Source organism: Geotrypetes seraphini, chromosome 2 (genome assembly GCF_902459505.1).
Source record: "Geotrypetes seraphini chromosome 2, aGeoSer1.1, whole genome shotgun sequence".
Taxonomy (NCBI): domain Eukaryota; kingdom Metazoa; phylum Chordata; class Amphibia; order Gymnophiona; family Dermophiidae; genus Geotrypetes; species Geotrypetes seraphini.
In genome coordinates, this window is record NC_047085.1 from 468,694,716 (window position 1) to 468,720,373 (window position 25,658).

General features: G+C 41.9%; 1 long non-coding RNA gene across 1 annotated transcript in view; it reads left to right on the forward strand.

Moving 5' to 3' along the window:
- The first annotated feature begins 3,727 nt into the window (after positions 1-3,727).
- LOC117353839 overlaps positions 3,728-25,658 on the forward strand; it is a 35,117-nt gene continuing 13,186 nt past the window's right edge. The window contains exons 1-2 of the long non-coding RNA XR_004538042.1: positions 3,728-3,863; positions 4,134-4,196. This is a non-coding gene — a long non-coding RNA (uncharacterized LOC117353839). The remainder of the gene's footprint in view (positions 3,864-4,133; positions 4,197-25,658) is intronic.

Here is a 25,658-nt window from a genome sequence, read left to right on the forward strand (position 1 = left end):
TAAATCTGTGGAAGCCAAATACAAATCCAACTCATCAGATTCTGGCTCAACAGAAGTTACAAACAAGATGCCAGGAAAATTACAGCATTTTAGCTTTGGGGGTTTTTTTTTGGAAGGAGTTGGTTTGACTTCTTCATCAATCAAATCTAATCTAATCAGGATTTCTTAATTGCACTTATCCAGTACTGTTACAAGGTGATTTACAAGATAATACCTTGCAGCATCAAGGAAAAAAGGCTACATCACATTATAGAGGAAAGTTGTACTGTCATAAGTGTCAGAACGGGGGATGCCGCAGGGGCCATGGCCTCCCCAAAAATTGGTGGTCAGAGGAGAGATATGGCCATATTCCCCTCCCCACCCACCTCCTTCTGGCCACTATAATTTTAGGTCTTTGGGCATCTGCCATGCAGCATCAATGACCAAAAAAATAACTCCAAAAAGCCTGCCAGAGAAACTTAACAAGATACCAAAAAGGAGGCAGAAAAGATCATATGAGCATCGCTGCAGAATGAAGACTTCCGGGGTAGGCCTGCTCGTTGATGCTGTGAGGCGGCTGCCCGAAGACATACAATTACAGCGGCCAGGAAGAGGTGGGTGGGAGAGTCGGGAGCTGGAGAGAGAGGTTGCACTACAGGATCCTGCTGGGGCTAGGGCAGGCCTTTGCCCCCCCCCCACCCCAAACATAAAAGCGTTCCGCTGCCTATGTCAACAGCTGTGGAGTTGTCCATCAAATCAGTCACAGGATGATCAGGAATGTTTGAGACCATCTTACGGATGGATGCCTTCAATGGCAGCCTGTCCCTGCTCTGATTCCATGAGGTTAGTATTATGCTTCAGGTGGGGATTCATAAGGGCAGCCATATAGTGGAGTACATGCAAAGGGAAATGGCTATCAAGAAAATGCTAAATTATTTATATCTATAACCTCTCCATTAGAATGCAGGCAGTTTTCATAAAGCACACATTTATAGAGCAAGACAGGAAAAAGCTTCAGAATACCAGTGAGCTAAATATAACAAGCTCTACCTTTAAACATCACAGGCATAAAAACCTTCAATGCTCACTTTTCTATTTTCTTATTATAGGAAACTAGCACAACTTTTAAAAACATAATTGTAGACGAGTATATCATAACTCAGCTCCCTGACGATGGCCAGCATTTCATGGAAGCAACCATCAGGGTAACAGGAATAGTCAGTTTCATGGGCTCAGTTTCCTTCCGTACTCTTCCCTTTGTCAAGAAAATCTCTCAGTTTCAGTTTGAGATGCTGAATTGGTTCAGCTTCATCACCAAGGATTGAATGACTTTTGCCAGTTTCATACAAACAGTGACTACTAGATGCAGTGTCTGATCAGATGAAATGAGTCTTGTTGCATCATCAAACATCCAAAAGAAGGACCTCATTAACATCCAAGAGATGTGCGGTAAGTGTGCAATTTTTCACAGTCAGCAAGTAACTTTAAGTGTTCCACATTTTCTGAGACAGATTTTAGTTCCATCTAGTGGAAATGACCTGCTTTAATGTTTCCAAATTGTGTTACAGACAGGTGCGCTTAATCCTAGTAACAGTTTCTTTGCAGGTTGCAATCAGCTCAATAACTGGTTGAAATGGTGATCCATCCGCAATGGGCTTAGGGTCCAATGAATGAGACACAACCTAATTAATACACAGGTCAACACATCATTTTCATCAGAATTAATGTTGAGTGGGTTTTGTAGTTTTTTTCATGCTGATTTCAAATCTGTGTTTAGTTTTGTACTAGCATGTCACATTTTTGTAATGAGGCTCATTATATATAATTATAAACGTTAATTGGGCAATATATCATGTGTTTATAGGATAAATGTATAAGGAGGGTTAATAACAGTTGTCTTTGGTTTTTTAGGCTACAAACGGAGATTAATATTAGCCTTGATCATGCCAAGACATTGTACTAATCATCCAGATAGTTTCTGTTACATCTGTGGTTCATTCACGACGAAAGCACAACATTGCCCAATTACTGTAGATCTGAAGAAGGTTTACAAATTGTACTTTGGATGTCCACTGGGTGACCAGGTTAAGTTTTGGGCTCCACATATCATCTGTACCAGTTGTTCCAACGGACTTCGTGACTGGCTCAATTGACGAAAGGCAGCGATGTCATTTGCAATCCCAATGATATGGAGGGAACCGCGAGACCATATTAAAGATTGCTACTTTTGCCTTGTGAACACAAGTGGATTCTCAGCTAAAACTAAGCTTTAAATTATATATCCTAATCTGGAGTTTGCTATTAGGCTTGTTCCTCATGATGACTCACTGCCTGTCCCTGTCCCTCCACAAGATGGACTTGCTTCTGTGGAACATGATGAGGAATGTGATCACAATCCAGAATGATCTGGTCCTTAAGATGCGAATGATGAAGATTCAGAACCAGAGACCTTTACACAAGCTGAGCTCAATGATCTTATTCGTGATCTAAATCTTTCAAAAGAAAAAGCAGAACTTCTTGCTTCAAGAACCAATCACGTCAAAGAATGATGCTTGTCTGGGCAGTTGTATCCATATGCACAGACGTTCATAACACTGACAGACTCTTGGGTATGTGACATGCATGTCTTCTATTCTAGTGTATATGTATATGAAGGGATTTTTTAAAATTAAAGTAAAATTCTGGCATCTCAAATGGCACACTGTTTGGGGCACACCACTGTGTCTTGGCACACAGTTTGAGAGCATTATTACTGTATGTGATGGGGCATGCATCTTTACTAAAACCAGCTAGTAAAGGGCAAAGTGATAAAGTAGTCAAACCAGATAATTAAGATTCTGAAGAAACAATGGCACATTGTACAAAATTTACAGCTTTTCAAGGATAAAAGCTTGATGGTAGCACATAAGAGATGACCACTCCACAAACTTATTACTGTGATGTTATCAGTAAAAATCAGATACCAAAATCCACAGAGAAAACCAAAAAGAAAATAAAGAAAGAAAACAAGTGATATAGAGGACCGGAGGGGGTATCAGATAACCCGGCACACAAAGATTGGGTGCTGGGGGCAATTCCTCATTTAACCCCACGGAACCTCCACCACCTAATATTTTTTTATATAATTATTTTTTTTAAAAGTGTTACTTGACTGTGTTGCTCATTTCTAGATACTTATTATCACTGTTGCGTTGCTACATTGTATAACTAGTAACCATTACTTAGCTTTAGCTTGCTGATAACAAAATAATCTTTCCCCTGAACGCCCAAGTAATGGTTACTAGTTATACAATGTAGCAACGCAACAGTGATAATAAGTATCTAGAAATGAGCAACACAGTCAAGTAACACTTTTAAAAAAATAATTATATAAAAAAATATTAGGTGGTGGAGGTTCCGTGGGGTTAAATGAGGAATTGCCCCCAGCACCCAATCTTTGTGTGCCGGGTTATCTGATACCCCCTCCGGTCCTCTATATCACTTGTTTTCTTTCTTTATTTTCTTTTTGGTTTTCTCTGTGGATTTTGGTATCTGATTAGCACATAAGAGAGGCAAGAACCTCAGGGACATGTTTGTATCATTGGCATTACCTTCTCCGAGTCATTATTCGAAGTCCTATAATGGGACATTTCCCAAGCAATAACTGTAGTTTATGTAAAGTCAATATGAAAACAAAAGTATTCACCAATCTTACATCTGGTGAAACATTGACTATAAGACATTTTTCTAATTGTAGAATGGCAGGAGTGGTGGGAGTGGCATAGCGAGGTGACCAGCACTCTCCTGTCTCCCCCACCTCGCTGTCCCCCGGAGGTGACATCAGAGAAAGTGCTGAAGCTGATGTGGGCAGCATGTTCGTCGCTGCTCACACTGAAGGTAAAAAGGTACATGGAAGGGGTGCAGGCGCGTGGCAGGGGGAGGAGTAGGACGAGGGGGGGTAGAGAGAAGGAGGGGTGCCGGTACCCCAAGGAAGACCGCCCCCAGGGCGGACCGCCCCCCTCATACCCTTCTTACTACGCCACTGGTTTTATGTGATGAGTTTTATCTGATGTCTTCACAATACAACGAACTTGGTTTCTACACATCTTTTTGGCTGTGTTGCTTTTCGTTGACTACCATTTTGGATTCTGCAGATCGCCTATCTTGTTTTCTAGGTTCCTCTCAGCATGTCCTCTCTCAACATCTTTTCAGAACTCAGATGTCTCTTCTCCCAACAGGTGAGCTCTAACTTCTGTAGTCTTTCCTCATAGGGAGGTCATCCTATCTCCTTTGTCACTTTCATCAGCCTTCTCAGGACTTTTTCTAATTCCACTACAGTACTCCCCCGAAATTCGCAGGGGTTCTATTCCAGGAACACCTGCGAATTAAAAAATAAACAGAGAATACGTTTTTTCAGCAGATCGAAGGCAGGAGAGGCAGCTGGGGCGCCGGCAGGTGCTTAAATTGTACTTACGAAGCCAGGCACATTTTCCGACCGCCTCTTCCTGGTACTAAAGTCATGGTTACACCAATCAGGAGCTGCTTTGATATGCAAGATAGTGTATCAAAGCAGCTCGTTATTGGTGTAACCATGGCTTTAGTACCAGGAAGAGGTAGTCGGAAAATACCGTGAATTACTGAGTCTGCAATTTGCAAACCGCGAATTTGTGGGGGTATACTGTATATCTTTTACCTAACAGGATTCTCATAGATGAAAACTTCTCTCTCTTCACAGCACCTTAACATACGGTAACACCAGTGGCATAGCAAGGGTGAGATGCACCCAGGGCGGTGGCACTCCTCTCCATCTTCTTTTCCACACACTCCCATCCGCTCCTTCTCCGCCTACTCCTGCCGCGTGCACCCTTTCCCTTCCTCTGTAACTCATTAACATTTGTGGTGCGAGCAGCAATCCCCTCCTGCTGCTTGTGCTGGACCTAGGTGTAGGTCCAGGAAGTGATGTCAGAGGAAGAGACGACCTGGCACGAGCAGCAGGTTGGGGTTGCTGCTCGCACCACGAACGTCAAAGAGGTACTGGGGAAGGGAAGCGGTGCACAGTACTGGGGGGAGGGAAGGAATGTGGGGGGTGGAGAGGAGGACAGGTGCTGGCACCCCCACCAAAATGGCGCCCGGGGTGGTACATCCTCCTGCCCCTACCTTACCACGCCACTGAGTAATACAGTAAAAGGCAGCAGATAAAGACCCAAACAATCCATCCAGTCTGCCCAACAGGCTTAAACACTGGATGCAATTTGCTATCACAGCAACCACTTATAAGTAGTTCAATATTCTGCAGTCTTAGGACAATAGTTTAACATCAAAAATATTGTTAACAGTATTTAATTTACTAAACTCAACATTACAATACAATACATAGCACCTTCACTCGTAGCATACGATAATAAAGTACTATTACTACTATTATTTCTATAACACTACAGAGTCACGAAGGAGACAGTCCCTGCTCCAGGGAGCTTACAGTCTAAACAAACAAGACAAACAAACAGGATGCCAGGGTGGGGGGATGCAGTTAGGGGGATAATAATAATAATAATTTTATTTTTATATACCGCCCTATCATATAGTTCTAGGCGGTTCACATACTAAAAATATACAAACAGTAAATAAAAGAACGAAATCTAAAAATGACTAAAATTATACAATAATTGAATATAATGCATTTGCGAAAATAGATATATATTCCTTAAAAAGTACAAATATAAAATCAGTGTGCAAATTTCCAATCAATATTCTGTAACATCAGTGTTAATATGCTGGCTAGGGTGGTGGGCAGTAGAGTTATGGATTGAAGGCTATATCAAAAAGATGGGGTTTCATTCTGCTTTTAAACAAGGGAAGGGAAGGGGCTTGGCGGAGAAACTCAAGTAATTTATTCCAGGCATATGGGGCAGCTAAATGAAAGGAACGAAGTCTGGAACTGGCAGTGGAGGAGAAGGGTTCAGCTAAGAGCTAAGAATGTTTGATGAGTGCAGATCATGGTAAACAGTCTAAATTAACATCAGGACTACTTTTGTGAAGAACTTGTATGACAGACATCTTAGGAGACCCCTGATGCAGGCCAAGAGCCGAAACACTGGTCTTTTTAGTGAATAAAGAATCATCTGTCCCAGTTCTATTGGCGTGTGGGTGTCATTGACTTTTCTGTGTATTTTGATCCCTTTCTGTGTGCTGTACCTAAGTTCCACAATTTTCCCCGATGTGCACATATACTTGTACCCATGTAGTTTCTACTTTCAAATCACCTACCAGGTTAACGCATATTAATTTGATAGTTGTTTACCCTTTCCTCAAACTATTTCTGTTATATAAAATGCAAGAAAAAAATCATGTAGCAGCAGAAACACAAAAAAGCCTTTAATTTGACTTAAAAGATGCTGTAATGTGTACTGAAACTCTCAAATGCAGACTCTGTGACATATTATTTAATTAATGTGACTGGCACTATAGATTAGAGGAGTTTAAAATCTAACCCCTACTTGCTTGTCTAAAGCATTTCTTGCTAACGCTAATATCGAACATTCAAATTCAAGGGAGTTGCTTTCTAAATGTTTCTTTCCATAGGCACAAAGCTGGTGGTGAGCAGCTTTGACAAATTAGAAGCAGAACTTCTACCTAATTCATGACATTTGAAATTAGTCTCCTGTTGTTTTGAATTGCAAAGTGGAGTGCAAATTGTTTCCACGTTTGCCTTTAATTCCACTGAATGGATCGGCAAGAATATCAATTAAGCCCACCCTGCTATGGCCCTTTTGTGAACTGCTCCAAGATAATTTCTGTCTACTCCCACAACATGTCTACAAGCTTTACTTGCAGTTGCTCTAACACTGTCTTTTCATTGTCGAGGAATGTGTTTTTCTCTTGCCCGTTAGGTTATGACACCTATCGATCTGTTGTTGCTAGTGCTTATGAAATAAGAACATAAGAACATAAGAAATGCCTGCACCGGATCAGACCTGGGGGTCCATCCAGTCTGGTGATCCGCACACGCAGCGGCTCAGCCAGGCGATTTAGTTACAGTTTGTTGTAGAGCAGAGGTAAGGAAATCTGTTGTCCTGTGGGCCACTTTAGCTATTCCTCAGCAGTGGCGTAGTAAGGGGGGCAGTCTGCCTGAGCGCCATTTTGCTTGGGGTGCCAGCACCCCTCCTCGTCTCTGCCACCCCTTCTCTTCCCCCTGTATCATTTTAACTTTGGTGTGATCAGCCACCAACTTGTTGCCCACGTCAGCTTCGGCACTCTCTCTGATGTCACTTCCGGGACCCGTGCCTAGGAAGTGATGTCGGACAGAACGCCGAAGCCAATGTGGGCAGTAAGTTGGTGGCTGCTCATCTCGAAGTTAAAAAGGTACAGGGAAGGGGCCCGCTTGCGCATGGCAGGGAGGGCAGGGAAGAGGGCAGGGGAAGAGCACCACCCACCCTTGCTACGCCACTGTTTCCCAGTGCATAGGGTAGGTAGATCTTGTCAGACAAATCTGATCAATTTCTTTGACTGGGTGACCAGAGAATTGGATAGAGGCAGTGCGCTAGATGTAGTGTATTTAGATTTTAGCAAAACCTTTAACAGTGTTCCACACAGATGTCTACATCCTCTACAACCCTCTAAAGTTGATCAGTGCCTACCACTCCTGCGGTCCCACTCCCGGTGCTTCAGCCATGAGCACAGAACAGAAATATTTCTTAAGCAATTCAGTCTTTTCTTTATCAGCTTCTAAATATTTCTCCCTTTCACTTTTGAGTCTTACAATGCCACTATTGCACTTCTTCCTATCACTGATATATCTAAAGAATGTCTTCTCTCCCCATTTTAACGTGTCAGCTATTTTTTCTTTCATTTGTATCTTTCTTATCCTGGCTACTAGACCAGCCTCTTTGAACTTTTCCAGATATTTTTGCCTGTCTTCCTCTTTCGGTGAACTTTTGTAGTTTATGTAAGCTAACCTCTTATTCCTTATCATCTCAGCTACTACTTTTGAAAACCAAAGCGGCCTTCTTTTCCTTTTACTTACTTTCCTTACAAAAAAGGTTTGTTGCCCTTACAATAGCTCTTTTCAGTTCTGCCCACTGCATTTCTACTCCTTCCAGATGTTCCCATCCAGACAGTTCCTTGACATAATCCCTTATCCGAACAAAGTTAGATTTTTCAGAGTTTAGAACCTTTACTTTTGAATAAGGTCTCTCCATACCTGTCTTAATATTAAACTGTACAGTGGGTGATCATTGGATGCCAGATGATCACCACTGTAACACCAGAAACACTTTCCCCATTTGTAAGCACTAAATCCAGTATGATCCCCATCCCGCATGGGTTCCATTACCAACTGCTGGAACAGTTCTCCTTGTAGAGAATCCAGGATCTCCCTACTTCTAGAAGACCCTGCAGTAGGAATACCCCAATCAACATCCAGCTTGTTAAAATCACCTATTATTAAAATGTTCTCCTTTTTAGATATATTCTGAATGTCTACTATTAAATCTCTGACCACTTGTTCCATCTGTATACCACACCAATGTAAATATATTAACCATTTCCTCCTTCCAAATTGATCCACATTGCCTCTTCCTTGCCCTGCAGATCCTGCAATTGTGTGGCTTTAATATGATCTTTAACATATAACGCTACTCCCCCTCCTTTTCTTAACACTCTGTCTTTCCTGAACAGGTCATAGCCTGGTATGACTACAGTACATCTCAGTCATGGTTCTCCATGAACTATATCGCCACTATATCCAACTTATCTTCTTCCATCACAGCTTCTAGATCCAGAATATTGTTTCACAAACTTCGAGCATTAGTATATACTGCTTTACCGACATTGCCCCCTTTTCCCATCCGTGTAGAGCAGTGGTCTCAAACTCGCGGCCCAGTGGCCACATGCGGCCCGCCAGGTACTATTTTGAGGCCCTCGGTATGTTTATCATGATCACAAAAGTAAAATAAAACTGTTTCTTGATCATGTCTCTTTAGCTATAATTATAATATTATTATTACGACTTAGCCAAAAGGAAAGGTTTATAAATATAGAATTTTACCTCATGCAAAATTGTCATTTCTTTAATAAGACGTTAATTATTTTTTTCTGAGGCCCTCCAAGTACCTACAAGTCCAAAATGTGGCCCTGCAAAGGGTTTGAGTTTGAGACCACTGGTGTAGAGGTATTCAGTGATTTACTTACCTGAGGGCTTATACTTACCCAGTGGCTTTGATCGTCCTGCCCCATCACTTCTAGCTTAAAGCCCTCTTCAGTAGATTAGCCAGCCTACCACCAATGACACTTCTTTCCTTCTTTGCTCAGCAGCCCTTGGAAAATCATCCCAAGGTCCAGGAAGCCAAATGACACCAGCCATATAGCCACACATTCATCTCCAGGATGTGTGCCCTTACCCTCGACAAGGAGGATGGACAAGAATACCACCTGCGCACCTGTTCACCTTCTTTCTCAGAGCCATGAAGTCACTTTTGATACATTTGCAGGGGTACCTGGCAGTTAGTGCCGACGTGAATGAACAGCATCGGATAATAGTCATCGGGCTTGATGAGTCTAGGCAATCTCTCCATAACATCTTGGATTTTGGCACCAGGCAGACAACATACCTCCCAGGACATCATGTCTGTTCTGCAGATGGACGCTTCTGCACCCTTCAGAAGGGAATCGCAAACCACCTCTACCTTATGCCTCCTAGTGGTCATGGATCCAGCAATTTTTGAGATTTCAAGCCTTGGTCCTTCCTCTTCCTGGGATGCTCTCATCTCCTCCACTTCCAGGGTAGCATACCAGTTCTTCAGTTCAAGGGCGGTTGGAGTCACAGTACCAATCTTGCAGAGTTCTATAATCTGAATCCAGCTGTTTTCCCTCAGCACAGCCTCTTCTTCCCCACTGCTGGAAATCTTTGACACCTCATGAACCATTTCATCGATGTACCTCTCATTCTCATGGATGCTTCTCAGTCTTGCCACCTCAGTTCCTTTACTTCCTTCATGAGGGATTAAAGCTGAAGACAGCTTGCACATGGAACCACTCCCTCTGCTTGGATAACATTTTCTGTCTGCACAGAGACGGAAGCTGTTACCTGAGCACCAGCTGTGGTGACACAATGTTTCCCAGCCATACTGTGGTTGCAGAAGTACTTACACCTGAAAGAAAAAAGAATGAGCAGAAAAATCCTACCAAAGCAATGCCCTGTTCCTAGTTGGATGAAGAGCCAAAAAAAGCTCATCTTGGGACGGGTGGAAGGGAAGGAATTAACCTCAAGGGTCACTTGTGGAATCTGATCTCTATGAAAATTCTCAGAAAAGAAGAACTGAACCATCACAACAATGACACGCAAGCTTTAGTTCTCACCCAAAAAACAATGAAAAGTAAACACTACAGTGTAATACCATGTTTCCCCAAAAATAAGATAGGGTCATACTAATTTTGGGTCCAAAAATGCACTAGGGCTTATTTTGGGGATGTCTTATTTTTTCATGTACAACAATCATCTCTCCCTTCCTCTCTACCCCAATTCTTCCTCTTTCCTTTCTCTGTCCCCCTCCCCCCATGTGCCGCATCATTCCTCCTCTCCTACCCATCCCCTTGTGCAGCAGAACCCCACCAACCCTCCTACTGTGAGACTGACATACCTCCACTCTGAGGCCTCCTAAAGCAGCAGGGGTGGAAGTTGCTGAATCGACAAGTCTAATTTTTTTCAGCAAATCAGGCAGAACTAGTATCGGGGATGGAGTCAGGGAGTGTCGGGAGATTTGGGGGGAGCCTTCGGGGGTTGATCTTTTTTTGGTTGCATAACATGTCTCTATGGATTGAGACATACTAAAATGAGAATGTTTGACACTGAAACAGAATTGACAAAGCTCATCTTTTTGAAAGTCTTATGTTTGCCTAAGGCTGAAATGCCAAAAATTGAAAGATGATACCTCAGTTTGACCAATAATTTGGCAGGAAAAATTGCAAGAAAGATGTTCAAAATAAACCCTTATAAACAAGCATTTCTGTCCTAGTGTACAACATTTTCTTTCCTACAAGAAATGAATAATTTAGAATTTAAGAGATGAACAAGAGAAGGATTAAAGCACTGACACATTTGATCACAGCCAGAAGAAATCTTCTTAAGACAGTAAGTGTAATTTATCTTATAATAATGTCCATGCTTATCAACAAGTGAGACACTACTTCCAAAGGCTTTACAATTACAGCAAGAGCGGCTTGGGCAAACAGATTTTGATAAATTGTTCATAAAGGCACAGTTTAATGAAATGTCCATGTCACTACTATATAAAACTTTCTAGAAAACAAACAAAAGGATCAAAGATTTCCAGGATAGTTATTCTGTCTTCTGTGTGATAAATTAATAGAATCACTACTAAAGGAAAGGATAGAGAATCCTGAAGACTATAGGATCCAAGAAAATATATTATTTTTTTGCCAGAGGGAGGTCATGTCTAACAAAACTCACTAATTTTTTTCACTGGGGGTCCAAAAGAATCAAATCCTGGATGGATATACATGTGATCTACTTAAATTTTGATGATGCTTTTGATACACCATTCTACAAATGAAATTTATAAATAAATGGAATAGCTAAGGAATGAAGCCTAATTTGAAAAAAAATGGGCTGTAACTAGTTAAGTGTAAATGGAAGGAATTAAACTGTCTCATGACTGAAAGAAGCCATTATGGTTATAAACATTTGGGGGTGGCATTCTAGGGAAGAGTGGACGCCCAAGTCAATACATCACAAAAGGATGTCCAGCCTGATCGTATATGTGAGATGGACATCCACGAACTGGAAACATTCAGTATGAACATCCATTTTACAAACGGAAATGCCCAAATTATAGCTGGGGGAAAATAAGGGATATGGTCCTCTGTGGGACAGCATAGGAATGTCCATCTTAAAAAACATAAACCTTTGGCACTATTTAAAATCACTTAGATGAAGAACACTCCAATAGCTAATATCATCAAATGTAAGAACTAATCTCACATTTATGCAGCACTTCATTCATCCAGAGTTACAGCCTGTCTTACTGATCCTCAGCGGGCCACCAGGCACTCAAACTTCTTTCACAGTGCTGGGCTTTATGCTCCTGTTCGTCATCGGATCCAATTTTATATTTTATTTACTTTTAACTAGTCTTTAAGCCCGTTACATTAACGGGTGCTAGAACAAATGTGTGTGTCTTGTCTTTCTTTATTTCTTTGTCTATCTCTCCTTAGCCGCTGTCTGTCTGTCTTTTTATCTTTGTCTCTCTCTCTCCTTGGATTCTGTCTGTCTTCCTTTCTGTCTGTCTCTCACTCCCCTTTCCCTCTCCCCCTGGCCCCCTGTTGTGCTATGCCTGCCTACTCCATGGTCCCCTTCTATTCCCCCCCTCCCAGCACACCCTCCCCCCAAAGCAGCCCCCTTTCCCTCTCCCCCTGGCCCCCTTCCTGCCTGTATTGCTTCCTCTTCTGGCCCACCAGCATGAACCGCCACTGCTGCTTCTCTTTAAAACAGCTTGCGGAGGATCGCTGGCCAGCTGTAACGAACCTCGCAGGCCGCTCTCCACCTCGGTAGCATGTTCCCTCTGACACATGGTATTGCGTCAGAGGGAACGTGCTACCGAGGTGGAGAGTGGCCTGCGAGGTTCGGTACAGCTGGCCAGCGATCCTCAGCAGGCTGCTTTGAAGAGGAGCAGCACCAGCAGCGGCAGCGGTTGGTGAGTGAGGGTGGGAGGGGGGAGTTGCCAGCGTGTTCTCCTTGCCTCCTATTCAAAAATCGAATTCGGCATGGAGGCAGACACCATGGTGGCAGGGATCACAAAACTCTAAGTGCCCAGGCGTGCTTAGAGTTTTATTATAGAGGATGCTTGTAATTTAATATACTTTAATATTGATCTTAAATAAATATGTACTAAAAGTACTTAGCTGTGCAAAAGATGCTTTCTACGGGGGTAGAGTCACCAACATGTTTCGCCCGTATGTTTCAAAGGGCTTTCTCAAGGCTATCACTCCCTGAAAAAATAAAAAGAGAACTAAATCTCCATAAACTATCGCTAGTTTTTAGTGCATACTTTATATTCATAGATATTCAGTAATTCTTAGATAAGCTAAAAACCTCTTCATTCACCCATGCTTACCTACCTACTTACAACCATTCAAATTGACCATTGCGTCTAGGAAGGAATGGCGCCACTGTTCTTAACTGAAGAATTTAAACGCTCCACACCCCAGCCGTCAACGTCCCATACGTATTCCAGACGTCAGCGTCTTACGTCAGAGCACTTGACTTATTTACTCCTCATTGTTTTATAAATGATACTATATGGGACACGCCTCCAAGCCATGCCCTCCTACAGCAGGGATGCCCATTCAAGTTCATTGTTTAGCCCATTAGGGATAACAGTGTTCAGACGGTAAATCCACCGTTGTTCTAACAGGTTTAGTCTCCCCTCCCAATCTCCCTCAAACTTAACCTCATCCATACAGTCAATCACTCTCCACTTCATCTGTTCTATTCTATGACCCTTTTCTATCCAGTGTTGGACTATTGGGGCTTGCAAAGAATTAGTTACAATACATGATTTATGTTCGTTTAAACTTATATTAATGCCCGCTTCGTCAGTCCCACATACACTAGATTACATGGGCAGACTATTACATAAATGTCTTTTGATGTTTAACAAGTAGTGTTAGTCCTTGCCCTGACTATAAATCCCGATTGGTGGGTCAGTCCATTGTTGGCCCTCCGTAATGGTATTACACCATTGGCACTGATGACATTTTCCATGACCTTTCAATTCCACCTCTTTATCATCCCTCCTATCATATCCCTAAGATATGAAAACATGGGGAGATCCTGAAAACATTCATGAAGGTTAAGTGTGGGCCAGTATTGTTTTATCAGGGAGATAAGCACCGCCGATGCTTTTGAGTACGGTAAAACACAAATTAATCGTCTCTCTTCTGATACTCTAGGCCTATCCATTAATAATAATTCCCATACAGACATCTATGCAGAGCAGAGGGATAGCTGAATGGTTAGATTTGTAGGCTGATGACCAAGGGACCCAGGTTCAAATACCACTTCAGTTTTTTAAATATACACTTCTCCCTTTGTATTTGCGGTTTCAGCAATCGCGGTTTCGATTATTCACGGTTTTTAGCTTGCTGGCTCCTCCCCCCAAATTACGTCAGCTTGCATAGAGAAATTGCTGATTCCAAGCGTTTACTGAGAAAATCGCTGATTCCCAGCACTTTTTTCACCATGTTTTGCCTCTCCTTCAGGAACAGGCCAGGTCTCCCACCATGTTATTCGCGGTTTCACCATATTCACAATGGTTTTTAATAGAAAACAACGGATAACATAAGCAAAAGTTATTTGTGGTTCTGTTAATCCCCTATGGATTGGAATATGGAGGGAGAAGTGTATGTATATATATATCTATATATCTATATCTATCTATCTATCTATATCTATATATATATATATATATTTAAATTATGGGATTTCCAGGAACAGAAAAATACCTGCTTAACATCAGTGGTGTGCCAAGGGGGTCCACAGCTGGCCACCCACCAGGGAATAGGCTGCCGCCAGGGAAAGGCTGCCACTGCCGCAATCGGGAACAGGCCGGCGCCAAGTTCTCCCTCCCTGCTTTTCTTCCCCACAGGGCCGACCAACTCTCGCCACCTGACATCAATTCTGATGTCGGAGAGGACATTCTGGGCCAGCCAATCGTTGCTTCCACAGGGAAGAAAAGCAGCGAGGGAAAACTTGGCGCTGGCCTGTTCCCAATGATGGCAGTGGCAGCCTTTCCCCGGCGGTGGTGGCAGCAGCATGTTTCCCAATGGCAGTGGCAGGGAGAAAGAAAGGGGGGGACAGGGAGCCAGAAAGAAAGAAAGGGGGTAGGGTGAAACAAAGAAAGAAATAAAAAAATGGGGCACGGAGAGAGAGAGAAAGACAGACATACAGAAAGAAAGGGGGCATGGAGAGAGAAAGAAAGAAGGAGGCAGGGTGAAATAAAGAAAAGAAATGGGGCATGGAGAAAGAGAAAGACAGACCTAGAGAAAGAAAGGGGGCATGGAGAGAGAAAGAAAGAAGGGGGCAGGGTGAAACAAAGAAAGAAAGAAATGGGGCACGGAGAGAGAGAGAGAGAGAAAGACAGACATAGAAAAAAAAAGGGGGCATGGAGAGAGAAAGAAAGAAGGGGGTAGGGTGAAAAAAAGAAAGAAAGAAATGGGGCACAGAGAGAGAGAGAGAAAGACAGACATAGAGAAAGAAAGGGGGCATGGAGAAAGAAAGAAGGGGGCAAGGTGAAAGAAAGAAAGAAACGGGGCATGGAGAGAGAGAGAGAGAAAGACAGACATACAGAAAGAAAGGGGGCATGGAGAGAGAAAGAAAGAAGGGGGCAGGGTGAAAGAAAGAAATGGGGCACAGAGAGAGAGACAGACAGACAGAGAAAGAAAGGGAGCATGGAGAGAGAAAGAAAGAAGGGGGCAGGGTGAAACAAAGAAAGAAAGGGGGCACAAAGAGAGGGAAAGAAAGACAGACGTACAGAAAGAAAGGGGGCATGGAGAGAGAAAGAAAGAAGGGGTCAGGGTGAAAGAAATGGGGCACAGAGAGAGAGAGAGAGAGAGAGAAAGACAGACATACAGAAAGAAAGGGGGCATGGAGAGAGAAAGAAAGAAGGGGGCAGGATGAAACTAAGAAATAGTTGGGGGAGGGAATAAGGTCTGGAGGAGAGGAAGCATACAGAAGGCTGAATGAAGGGAAGAAATATTGGATGTACAGTCACAAGAATAAAGTGCAACCAGAGACTGATGAAATTATCAAACAGAGGTAAGAAAAATGATTTTATTTTCAATTTAGTGATCAAAATGTGTCTGTTTTGAGAATTTATATATGCTGTCTATATTTTGCATTATGGCCCCCTTTTACTAAACCGCAATAGCAGTTTTTAGCACAGGGAGCCTATGAGCGTCGAGAGCAGCATGGAGCATTCAGCGCAGCTCCCTGCGCTAAAAACCGCTATCGCAGTTTAGTAAAAAGGGAGGGGGTATACTTGTCTATTTTTGTATAGTTGTTACTGAGGTGACATTGCATAAAGTCATCTGCCTTGACCTCTTTGAAAACCCTTGGAATATAAATGATAATTAACATGTGCTTTGTGTTTTTAAAATTTTATTGTAGGTAGATCATTTTGATTTGGCCACGAAGGTAAGGGGGAGGGAGGGAGGGGAGCTGCTGAAAGACATCTAGTAATCCTTGCAGGCTTGACTGTGCAGGGAATTATTTTTGTAAAATCATGTTTTATTATGTGACTGGCATTATTTAGACATTAATTTCTATGAATGAATAGAATGAAAATGATATAAAATTGCTTGCTTGTTTTTATGTGCATGTGCTGAAGGAACGTGGAGAGAGAGTGGGCTGAGGGTGCTGAAGGGAAATAGGGAAGAGAGAGTGGGGAGAAGATGCTGATTTATAAATTGACAATTGTACAGAATATTGTTTCTTTTTATGTTTTAATATAATAAGTTCAATATAAAACAATTCAAGGCTTGTGTAGATGGAATCAGATGGTTTGCGAGGATGGGGACCGAGCTTACAGGGATTAGTCCAATAAAATGGTATTTTCTTATTTCTCATTTGTTTTATTTTTATTTGTTAATTTGTAAAGTGGTGATTGCTATGTATCAGTTTTTTCAAATTTACATCTACTCTCTTTATATTTTGCACAGTATTAGAGGACATGTATTACTGTTTTTGTGGTGTTGTAGTGTTGCATTGTATACAGAGTCTGGTTTCTTGGCAGTTCAGTTTAACTTTTGTCTACATATTTCTATTTTTAGCTTGTGATTATTCCATATTGGGCGAGGGTGTATCTGTCTGTGTGTATGAAAGGGACATGGCTTTCTAATAGCATCGACTGTACAGGATTAATTGACTGTGCAGGATCTGGCTTGTTTAGTTTTACAATGTATGTGTTGGTGTTCTAGTGCTCACTGCAGTGTTTAAGATGCTGCCTTTTTCTAGGTGCACTCTTGTTGTGCGATATGTGGATTGTTACTAAAAATCATATTTTTCACATAGATGGGGGGAGGGGTCAAAAAAAGATGGGCACCGGGTGTCACATATGCTAGGTATGCCACTGCTTAACATCACTTCAATAACCTTCAGGCCAGCAGTTGAAGAGGCAATTGTATCTGTGAAAATGGTACTGATGGATTCACTTTCACAGTGCCTTCATTTAGTATGAGGCATTTTCAAAATAAGAAAAAACACAGAAGAAATACAACAGCTTCCCTCCTCAGAACACCTGCAGCAGATCATCTTGGCCCCTGTTCACACACACACACACACACACACACACAAGTAGATAGATAGAGATATATAGATATACATATATAAAATAAAAACTATTGATTAATTATAAATTCAGTGAGACCTTACAGAGCCCAAATGTTAAAAGAATGTTATATTTTAAATGTTTTTTTAAGTCCTTTTGTACAATGTGCTACTAATGATTTTCTTTGAATCTATGTCAAAACAACTTTTGAGTTCTTGGATATGCATTTTACATTTCCTTTTTTTGTTTTTCCAGTATAAATAACCAGAACTGGCTTTGCTTATTAGGATTGACTCTAGGATAGATGATAAGGTATAAAAAAAACCCCAACAAAACACAAAACACCTTGATAGAGTAGGAGTTAACCATTAAACTGAACAAATATTGCTTTTAAATTACAAAACTGCCTCACACAGGCAATGTGAAGGTTTCATTTTCATCTATCAATCAATCAAATTTTAATTTCCAGCAACAGAGTTGGTCTTGGTTTGCTAATTCAATTCCACAATACTTTTCTATAGAATGAAGTCACTTTTTGTACTGCCAATTGCCTCCTAATTTCAAGCCATCTGTGATGGTGATAATAACAATAATTAGCTTGCTTATATACTTTCATTCAAAGCTCTTGTAGACTGGACGATCCTCAATACACTTCTTTCAAAACTGTCTAAATAATTTGGAACAAGAGTCTTCCTGTAGCTTGCTGAAGTATATGAGCCTGATATAGTAATAAGTTTTTCCCATTTTGTGACTACGAGAAAGCTTCCAAGGACAGATGATAAAACAAAAACATAACAAGAAATGTTTAATTTGAAGATCAAGATGTGTTTTGTTCCCTTAGATTTATTTATATACCACTTATATCCTAAGTGGTTTTACACTCAGGTACTTTATCATATTTCCCTATCTGTCCCAGTGAGCTCAAACTCTATCTAGTGTACCTGGGGCAATGAGGGGATTAAGTGACTTGCACAGGGTCACAAGGAGCAGTGAGGGATTTGAACCCACAACCTCAGAGTGCTGAGACTGTAGCTCTAATCCCTGCACCACACACTCCCACACTCCCAGATTAAATATGGCAAGTTCCTCTAGCTGAGACTTGAAGGTGTAAAATTCTGTAAATATTCTATTTAGACAGTGTTTATGGGGCTCATTTTCCAAAAAAGAAAAACATTCATTAAGAGGCAAAAAGGAACAGATAGACTAGAAATTTATGAGTCTTCTAATCCCCATCCTAATCCCACTGTAACCCATATAGGTTTCACCTACAGGCATAAGGTTATTGGTCTGGTATACAGTTGGGTACAGTAGGGATGGGTGGGGGTTGGAGGGCTCACCATACAATGTAAGGGGACTTTGGTGAGACTTGTTCCATCTGGGACATTTTATGTGAGGTTCACTGAAGTGCTTTCTAGGGCAGTGTTTCTCAACTCGGTCCTGGAGTACCCCCTTGCCAGTTGGGTTTTCAGGATATCCACAATGAATGTGCATAAACTTTACAGCCTTCATTATATGCAAATTTCTTTTGTGCATATTCATTGTGGATATCCTGAAAACCCGACTGGCAAGGGGGTACTCCAGGACCGAGTTGAGAAACATTGCTCTAGGGTGCCCCACTGCTCTGCTGGGATGTCTGTGTGGCCAGTTTACTAAGAATGCTAGCCCCCTCCTACAGCCCAATGTGTGTTTTTGTTTTGAAAGGGTGTGTGGGTTTTTTTTATATGGTTCAAAAAGATAAATGCACCGAGCACAAACACATGCATTTTTGAAAAAACGAAACAGGCGTTTTACAGTTTTGAAAATGGGCAAGTTTGATACTGGATATTTGTGCACGTTTCGCAAAACGTCAAAATTTAGAATTAGATGTCGTGTCAAAGAGGCTAGAGAAACTGGACCACTTCTCCCGTGAAAAGAGGAGACCAAGAGGGGACATGATCGAAACATTCAAGATACTGAAGGGAATTGACGTAGTAGAGAAAGAGAGATTGTTTACCCTCTCCAAAGGTGAAGAGAACGAGAGGGCACTCGCTAAAGTTGGAAAGGAAAAGATTCCGTACAAACGTAAAGAAGTTCTTGTTCATCCAGAGAGTGGTAGAAATCTGGAACGCTCTTCCAGAGGCTGTTATAGGGGAAAGCACCCTTCAGGGATTCAAAACAAGGTTGGAGAAGTTCCTAGAACATGCGCAGGTAAGGCTACACTCAAATAGGGAACTGGTCTTTGACCTAAGGGCCGCCGCGTGAGCGGACTGCTGGGCACGATGGACCACTGGTCTGACCCAGCAGCGGCAAATCTTATGTTCTTATGTTCTAAAAATGCCCCTCTACATAAACCAAAAAGAGAAGGCATTCACTTTCCCAAATGAAGGGGGTGTTTTCACCTACAGAAAATAAAATTCAGATGGTTTTCCAGATATCCTACCATTGCAGAAAAAAAGAAATAAAAATCAGAAAATGACCCATCAATTTACTTACATGTGACGGGGTCATCAGAATAATTATTGACTGCCAGGTGATTCAGTGGTGCACTGCTATGCAGAAACCACTGAGCTGTATTCTAGTATAGGTCTTTCACTCCCTGAGTCAGCAATGGGAGGGAAGAAGTCAAGGTCAACGCAGGAGTAATCTCAAAATTAGCCGGTTGCCATTATAATTTACCTCTTGTTGCACAATCACCAAACCTGAATCTCCCCTGACATTAATTAACCATCTGAAGGAAGCTACATGGACCCTACAGGGCTCGTTCTACTTCATGTAAGAGAACTGCTGCACACTGACTGGCTCTCTTAAAAAAGCATAACCAAAAGGTGTTTCAGTCATTAGGACAAAGACTTGCTTAAATACTGGTAAAGCCTTCTATCCAGTCCTATTCTTAGTACTATTAGTGACACGGTTATTTGTTAATGTAGTCATGTGACCAAAACGAGTAGTGTTAGTAATGGAGGACATAGGGCAGCTTTTGGAGAGTCTATGGGCTCCTTTTACAAAGGTGCGCTGGCGTTTATAGCGCACGCAGGAAATTACCGCGCGCTACACCGCATGCTACGTGGCTAGAACTAACACCAGCTCAATGCTGGCGTTAAGGTCTAGCGCGCACGGCAATACAGCGCGTGCTATTCCGCTTGTTAAAGCCCTAAAGCAGCTTAGTAGAAGGAGCCCTATGTTGTATTGTTGTTATTTATTTTGTACGTTGTTTCGTAAACTGCCTAGATTTTAGGTGGTAGATAAATTTTTGAATTAAATCTAGTAGAACTGCCTATTCTCAATGCTATACTTAGAAACATAGGGCTCCTTTTAGTAAGCTGCGCTAGCGGTTTTAGTGTGCGCTTAGCACATGCTACAATGCCCCGCGCGCTAGATGCTAATGCCTCCATAGAGCTGGTGTTAGTTTTTCCCGCGTAGCGCGGGGGTGAGCGGCGCTAAAAACGCTACCGCAGCTTAGTAAAAGGAGCCCATAGAAACATTAAAACATGATGGCAGATAAAAGCCAAATGACCATCCAGTCTGGCCATCTGCAGCATCCACTATCTCCTCCTCTCCCTAAGAGATCCCACGCCCCTGTCCCATGCTTTCTTGAATTCAGACATAGGGCCTCTTCTACTATACTGCGCTAGCGGTTTTAGCATGGGGGAGCCGCACTGAATGGCCCGCACAGCTCCCGACGCTCATTGAGTTCCTATGAGTGTCGAGAGCATCGTGAGCCATTCAGCGTGGCTCCCCCATGCTAAAACCGCTAGCACGATTTAATAGAAGAGGGGGGATAGTCTTTGTCCCCCCCCCTCTCTACTGGGAGACTACACTTGTCCCTTGGTATTCGCGGGGGTTAGGGGCAGAGCCGGACCGCAAAGTCTGATAAATCGCAAATAACTTTTTGCCGGCTCTGACCCACCCCCGGACCTTACTTGGTGGTCTAGCGGGGCTTTCAGGGCAGGAGCAATCTTCCTACTCTCCTGCCCCGTGCAGATCGCCAATAGGAAATGGCTGCCGTGAGCTCCCATAGTCTCTCAAGACTACTACGGGAGCTCATGGCAGCCATTTCCTATTGGCGATCTGCACGGGGCAGGAGTGTAGGAAGATCGCTCTTGCCCCGAAAGCCCCACTAGACCACCAGGTAAGGCCAGGATGCTGGAGGGAAGCTTGTGGGAGTGAGGTGGGGAAGGTCCGAAACAATTCTTTTTTTTTTCCCTAAAAAAATTGTGAATAACCAAATCCTCGGATGCTGAAACTGCGAATTCGGAGGGGGAAGTGTATTTCAAACATCTACCACCATTTCTGTAAAAAAGTATTTCTTTAGATTACTCCTGAGTCTGTTACCTCTTAACTTCATCTTATGCCCTGTCATTCCAGAGCTTCCTTTCAAATGAAAGGGATTTGCCTCATGCGCATTTATGCCACAAAGATATTTAAACATCTCTATCATATCTCTCCTCTTCCACCTTTCCTCCAAAGTATACAGATTGAGATCTTTAAGTCTGTCACCACACGCCTTATGACAAAGGCCTCTGACCATTTTAGTAGCCTTCCTCTGGAACGAATCCATCCTGTTTATATATTTTTGAAGATGTGGTCTCCAGAACTGCACACAATATTCTAAATGAGGTCTCACCAGAGTCATATACAGTGGCTTCAATACCTCCTTTTTCCTACTGGCCATACCTCTCCCTTTGCATCCTGGCATCTTGTCGTGGCCCTGATTCCATTTGAGAGGCATGAATTGTTTTGAACATTTTTGTAGTTACTATAATTTTTTTTATAATTTTTATTTATATAAACAAAATATAAATAAAAAAACACAATCTATTTTTCTGTGAAGTAATTTTTCTATTTTCTATTGAGTCCTTGAAAATCTAGGCAGCCCTCAGTAACTCAGAGAATGCTGCTCAGACTGTCCTTCTGCACGTGTCTATTGTTTGAAACTGACCTGGCACAGACCTGATTGGCAATGGGAGAGGATCGCTGCTGTGTAGAACCACTGCCCACCACTGATGACTCCTAGGAGGGTCCCAGGGAAGTCAGGGGAAGAGGGAGAGTTGTCTTGGCTGGGGCATGGTATTGATGCTAGGGGCCATGGTTGTCCTATTTGGGGTGCATTTGCTTGTTGGGAAGGGGACTTGGTTAGGTTGTTGGGGTTTTTTTGGGGGGGGTCTTCCTATGGTCATCAGGGGTGCAAGGTTGGGATCAGCTGCTATTGGAGTGTTCAAAATTGTGATGGGGATCAATAGAGATGCAGAAGGAGGAATGAAAGCTGCTGTATACAGGGTGAGGTAAAAAAAAGTAACCACATACAGATTTTTCTACTTTTCTCAGCAACCACTTTGAATTTCAATGAAAAATGTTATCTAAGGAAATACTTTTTTTTTTTATAGAAAGGATGGTAGATGTGTGGAACAGTCTCCTGGAAGAAGTGGTGGAAACAGACTGTGTCTGAATTCAAGAAGGTGTGGGATAGACACGTGGGATCTCTTAGAGATAGGAAGAGATAATGGTTATTGCGGATGGGCCATTTGGCCTTTATCTGCCATCATGTTTCTATCCTATGTACTTATTCAGTCATCATAATTATGTATTACTAGTAACATTTCAACACACATTTAATTATCTTGCAAGGTAGAATGCTGAGATTTGAACCCATGACCTTTGGAAGATAAGCACAGGGGCACAGGACTTTTATCTGGTGAGCCACAGCTGCTTCCTTTTGGCTTTTTTTTTTTTTTTGGGGGGGGGGTCGTACCATGAGAGCTTAGTGATCCTAGCCTTGTGACGGTGAAAATACCTGAGAAGATCATAGCTTAGCAGATCCCTAAGCTGTCATATCAGATATGAGGAAGAAAGATATTAGTGAGCTGCTGTGGATCAAAGGGTAAGAGCCCTGTTCCTATCTTCCAGAGGTCATAGGTTCAAATTCCATCATTTATTTTAATTGTGGCATTCTACATTGCAGGTGCATCATGATGATCTCGCAATGAGATCAGTATTGTGCAGCTGCACACCTCCATTTGCAATGAAGTAGAAGCCATGCTAAGATCTGTATCTTTTTTCTGTTTTTACCCTTTTGCAAATGTAGTTTGTATGAAATCTATATATTTTTTTCATGTGCTTTCTTTGCTTTCAAGAATGAGCTGATTGGAGCACTGTAGAGTCAGAAAAAAAGGGTAGCTTTATAGCAAGAAACAAAGCTGTGTTTTTCATGTGCTGTGCTTCAGTTAATGGATCTTTTCCTCTAATTAGCAAATAGCATTGCTGTTTGTCTATAAAAATAGAAGGATTTGCATACAATATATCTGTTTTGATTTGTCCTGTTTATGTGGTGCCTTATTAAATGTATTTTGAGCTTAATAAAGCAAAAATAAAAACCCAGATAGCTATTTGGCAGATTGCATTAAGGACGTTCAAACTGTGTCTAAGTTCCATAGAACTCAGATCTATTTGAAGCCTAAACTAAGCTCAAAAGTAAAACTGGTTTTCATTCGCCTATAATGTAGGCATGATATGTAGGTTGCTCAGCGTTATGTAAATGAATCAAAGGACGTCTATATTGAAGCCTTGCCCAAATTATGCCCATTCCACACCAACGCCTATTGAGTTAGGCACTAGTTTTACAAATAGGCATCCATGAAATTATGAACATGTCTACAAAGTGACGTCCTCTTCCTTTGGATGCCTAAGTGCCGATTATCACTCGTTAAGGCTCTTAAATGGCTCATTATCCACTTAGTTTAGATGCCTAACTCACGCTCAGCGTTAGGCGTCATTTAGACACTGTTTATAGAATCAGAGCCTATGCATCTTAGCATATTCTCAGTTACCACCCCTTCTCTATGGAATTCCACCCTGGGTTATTTAAGAGAAGAATCAACATTAAATCACTTCAATTCAAAATTAAAAACTTTCCTATTTAATGATGCATATGGAACTTAACTGTCCTTTTTAGGAAAACAGGAAGATCTATCTTTCCCCCTGCCATTTGGTTTTCCCTGTTTTTGTTCTTTACTTTCATTGATTGTAGTTATTTCTCTTATTCCATTTGTTTTTGTATGTCATGTCATGCACTAATTCCCTGAATCACCTGTATTTGTTATTTTTAAGTATTTTATATGTATTTTATTATACACCACCTAGAATTTTGATTAGGCGGTTTATCAAATATTAAATAAACTTGGAAACTTGGAAACTTCCCCCTTGTCTTTCTCGGTAACTGACTATGGACTTTTCCTCCAGGAACTTGTCCAAACCTTTCTTAAAACCAGCAATGCTATCCGCTCTTACCACAACCTCTGGCAACATGCTCCAGAGCTTAACTATTCTCTGAGTGAAAAAATATTTCCTCCTATCAGTTTGAAAAGTATTTCCCTGTATCTTCATCGAGTGTCCCCTAGCCTTTGTAATTTTTGACGGAGTGAAAAATCAATCAACTTGTACCCATTTTTATTTTGATACCTAAATGAAGAGGAAAGCAGAGGGTTTACCCTCCAACTATTCCTGTTGCCTCTTCTTCATAACAGACTAATACATCTTTGAAAGTCTCTGGCGCTACTCGGGGCAGTCTGCTGTCAGACTGGGAAAGATTTTGACTTTGATGATGAAGTTTCATTGAGCCCAGGTGGACCTTCAATACCCCCCTGCCTGGGTCTGCTGCAGGAGATCTCAGTCTGAGCAATGGAGGGACCCTGGAATGATCCTGGTGTCTCACCTGGAAGTGTCTCTAACATCAGTGCAGACATCGGATGAGGTTCGGCTGCCTTTAGGAGGTGAATCACTGTTGGGCTTCTGCAGTGGTGAGCGGTATATAAGTCCCTTTCCCTTTTCATGTCATGAAATTGTTCTGCAAATTGATGGTGACGAAAAGGAGAAGGATGGTGTACCAATCAAGACAGATAATTCAGTTTCAGGGTTTAAAAAGTCTTTAATTCTCAAGTCATTAAACAATGCTTGTTGCACATATCAAAGGACGTGACACAGCCGTATTACAGCAAAACATTGCCTGCGCCAGGATTCAAAAGGATCTACCATCTGGCAATCTACAGAAACCTAAATTGCCACAATGGACTGTTATACCAATCCAATCCAAGAAAGAATACTATTTAAATTCTACTGCATGATATTCAAAACCCTAAACGGAAATAGCCCATCCTACTTAAACAACCGCCTCATCCAAGCAACCTTAACCAGACATAGAAAAACGCACTCCCCATTCACACCACCACCGATCAAAGAAGTGAAAAGGACAAAACAATACGATGGCCTCCTAGCCACTCAAGCCGCAAAACTAGACAACCAAATCTCCAACCTACTGTTAACCCACTCCAGGCTACAAGATTTTCAGAAAAGAAATAAAAACTATACTCTTCAAGAAATTCCTGA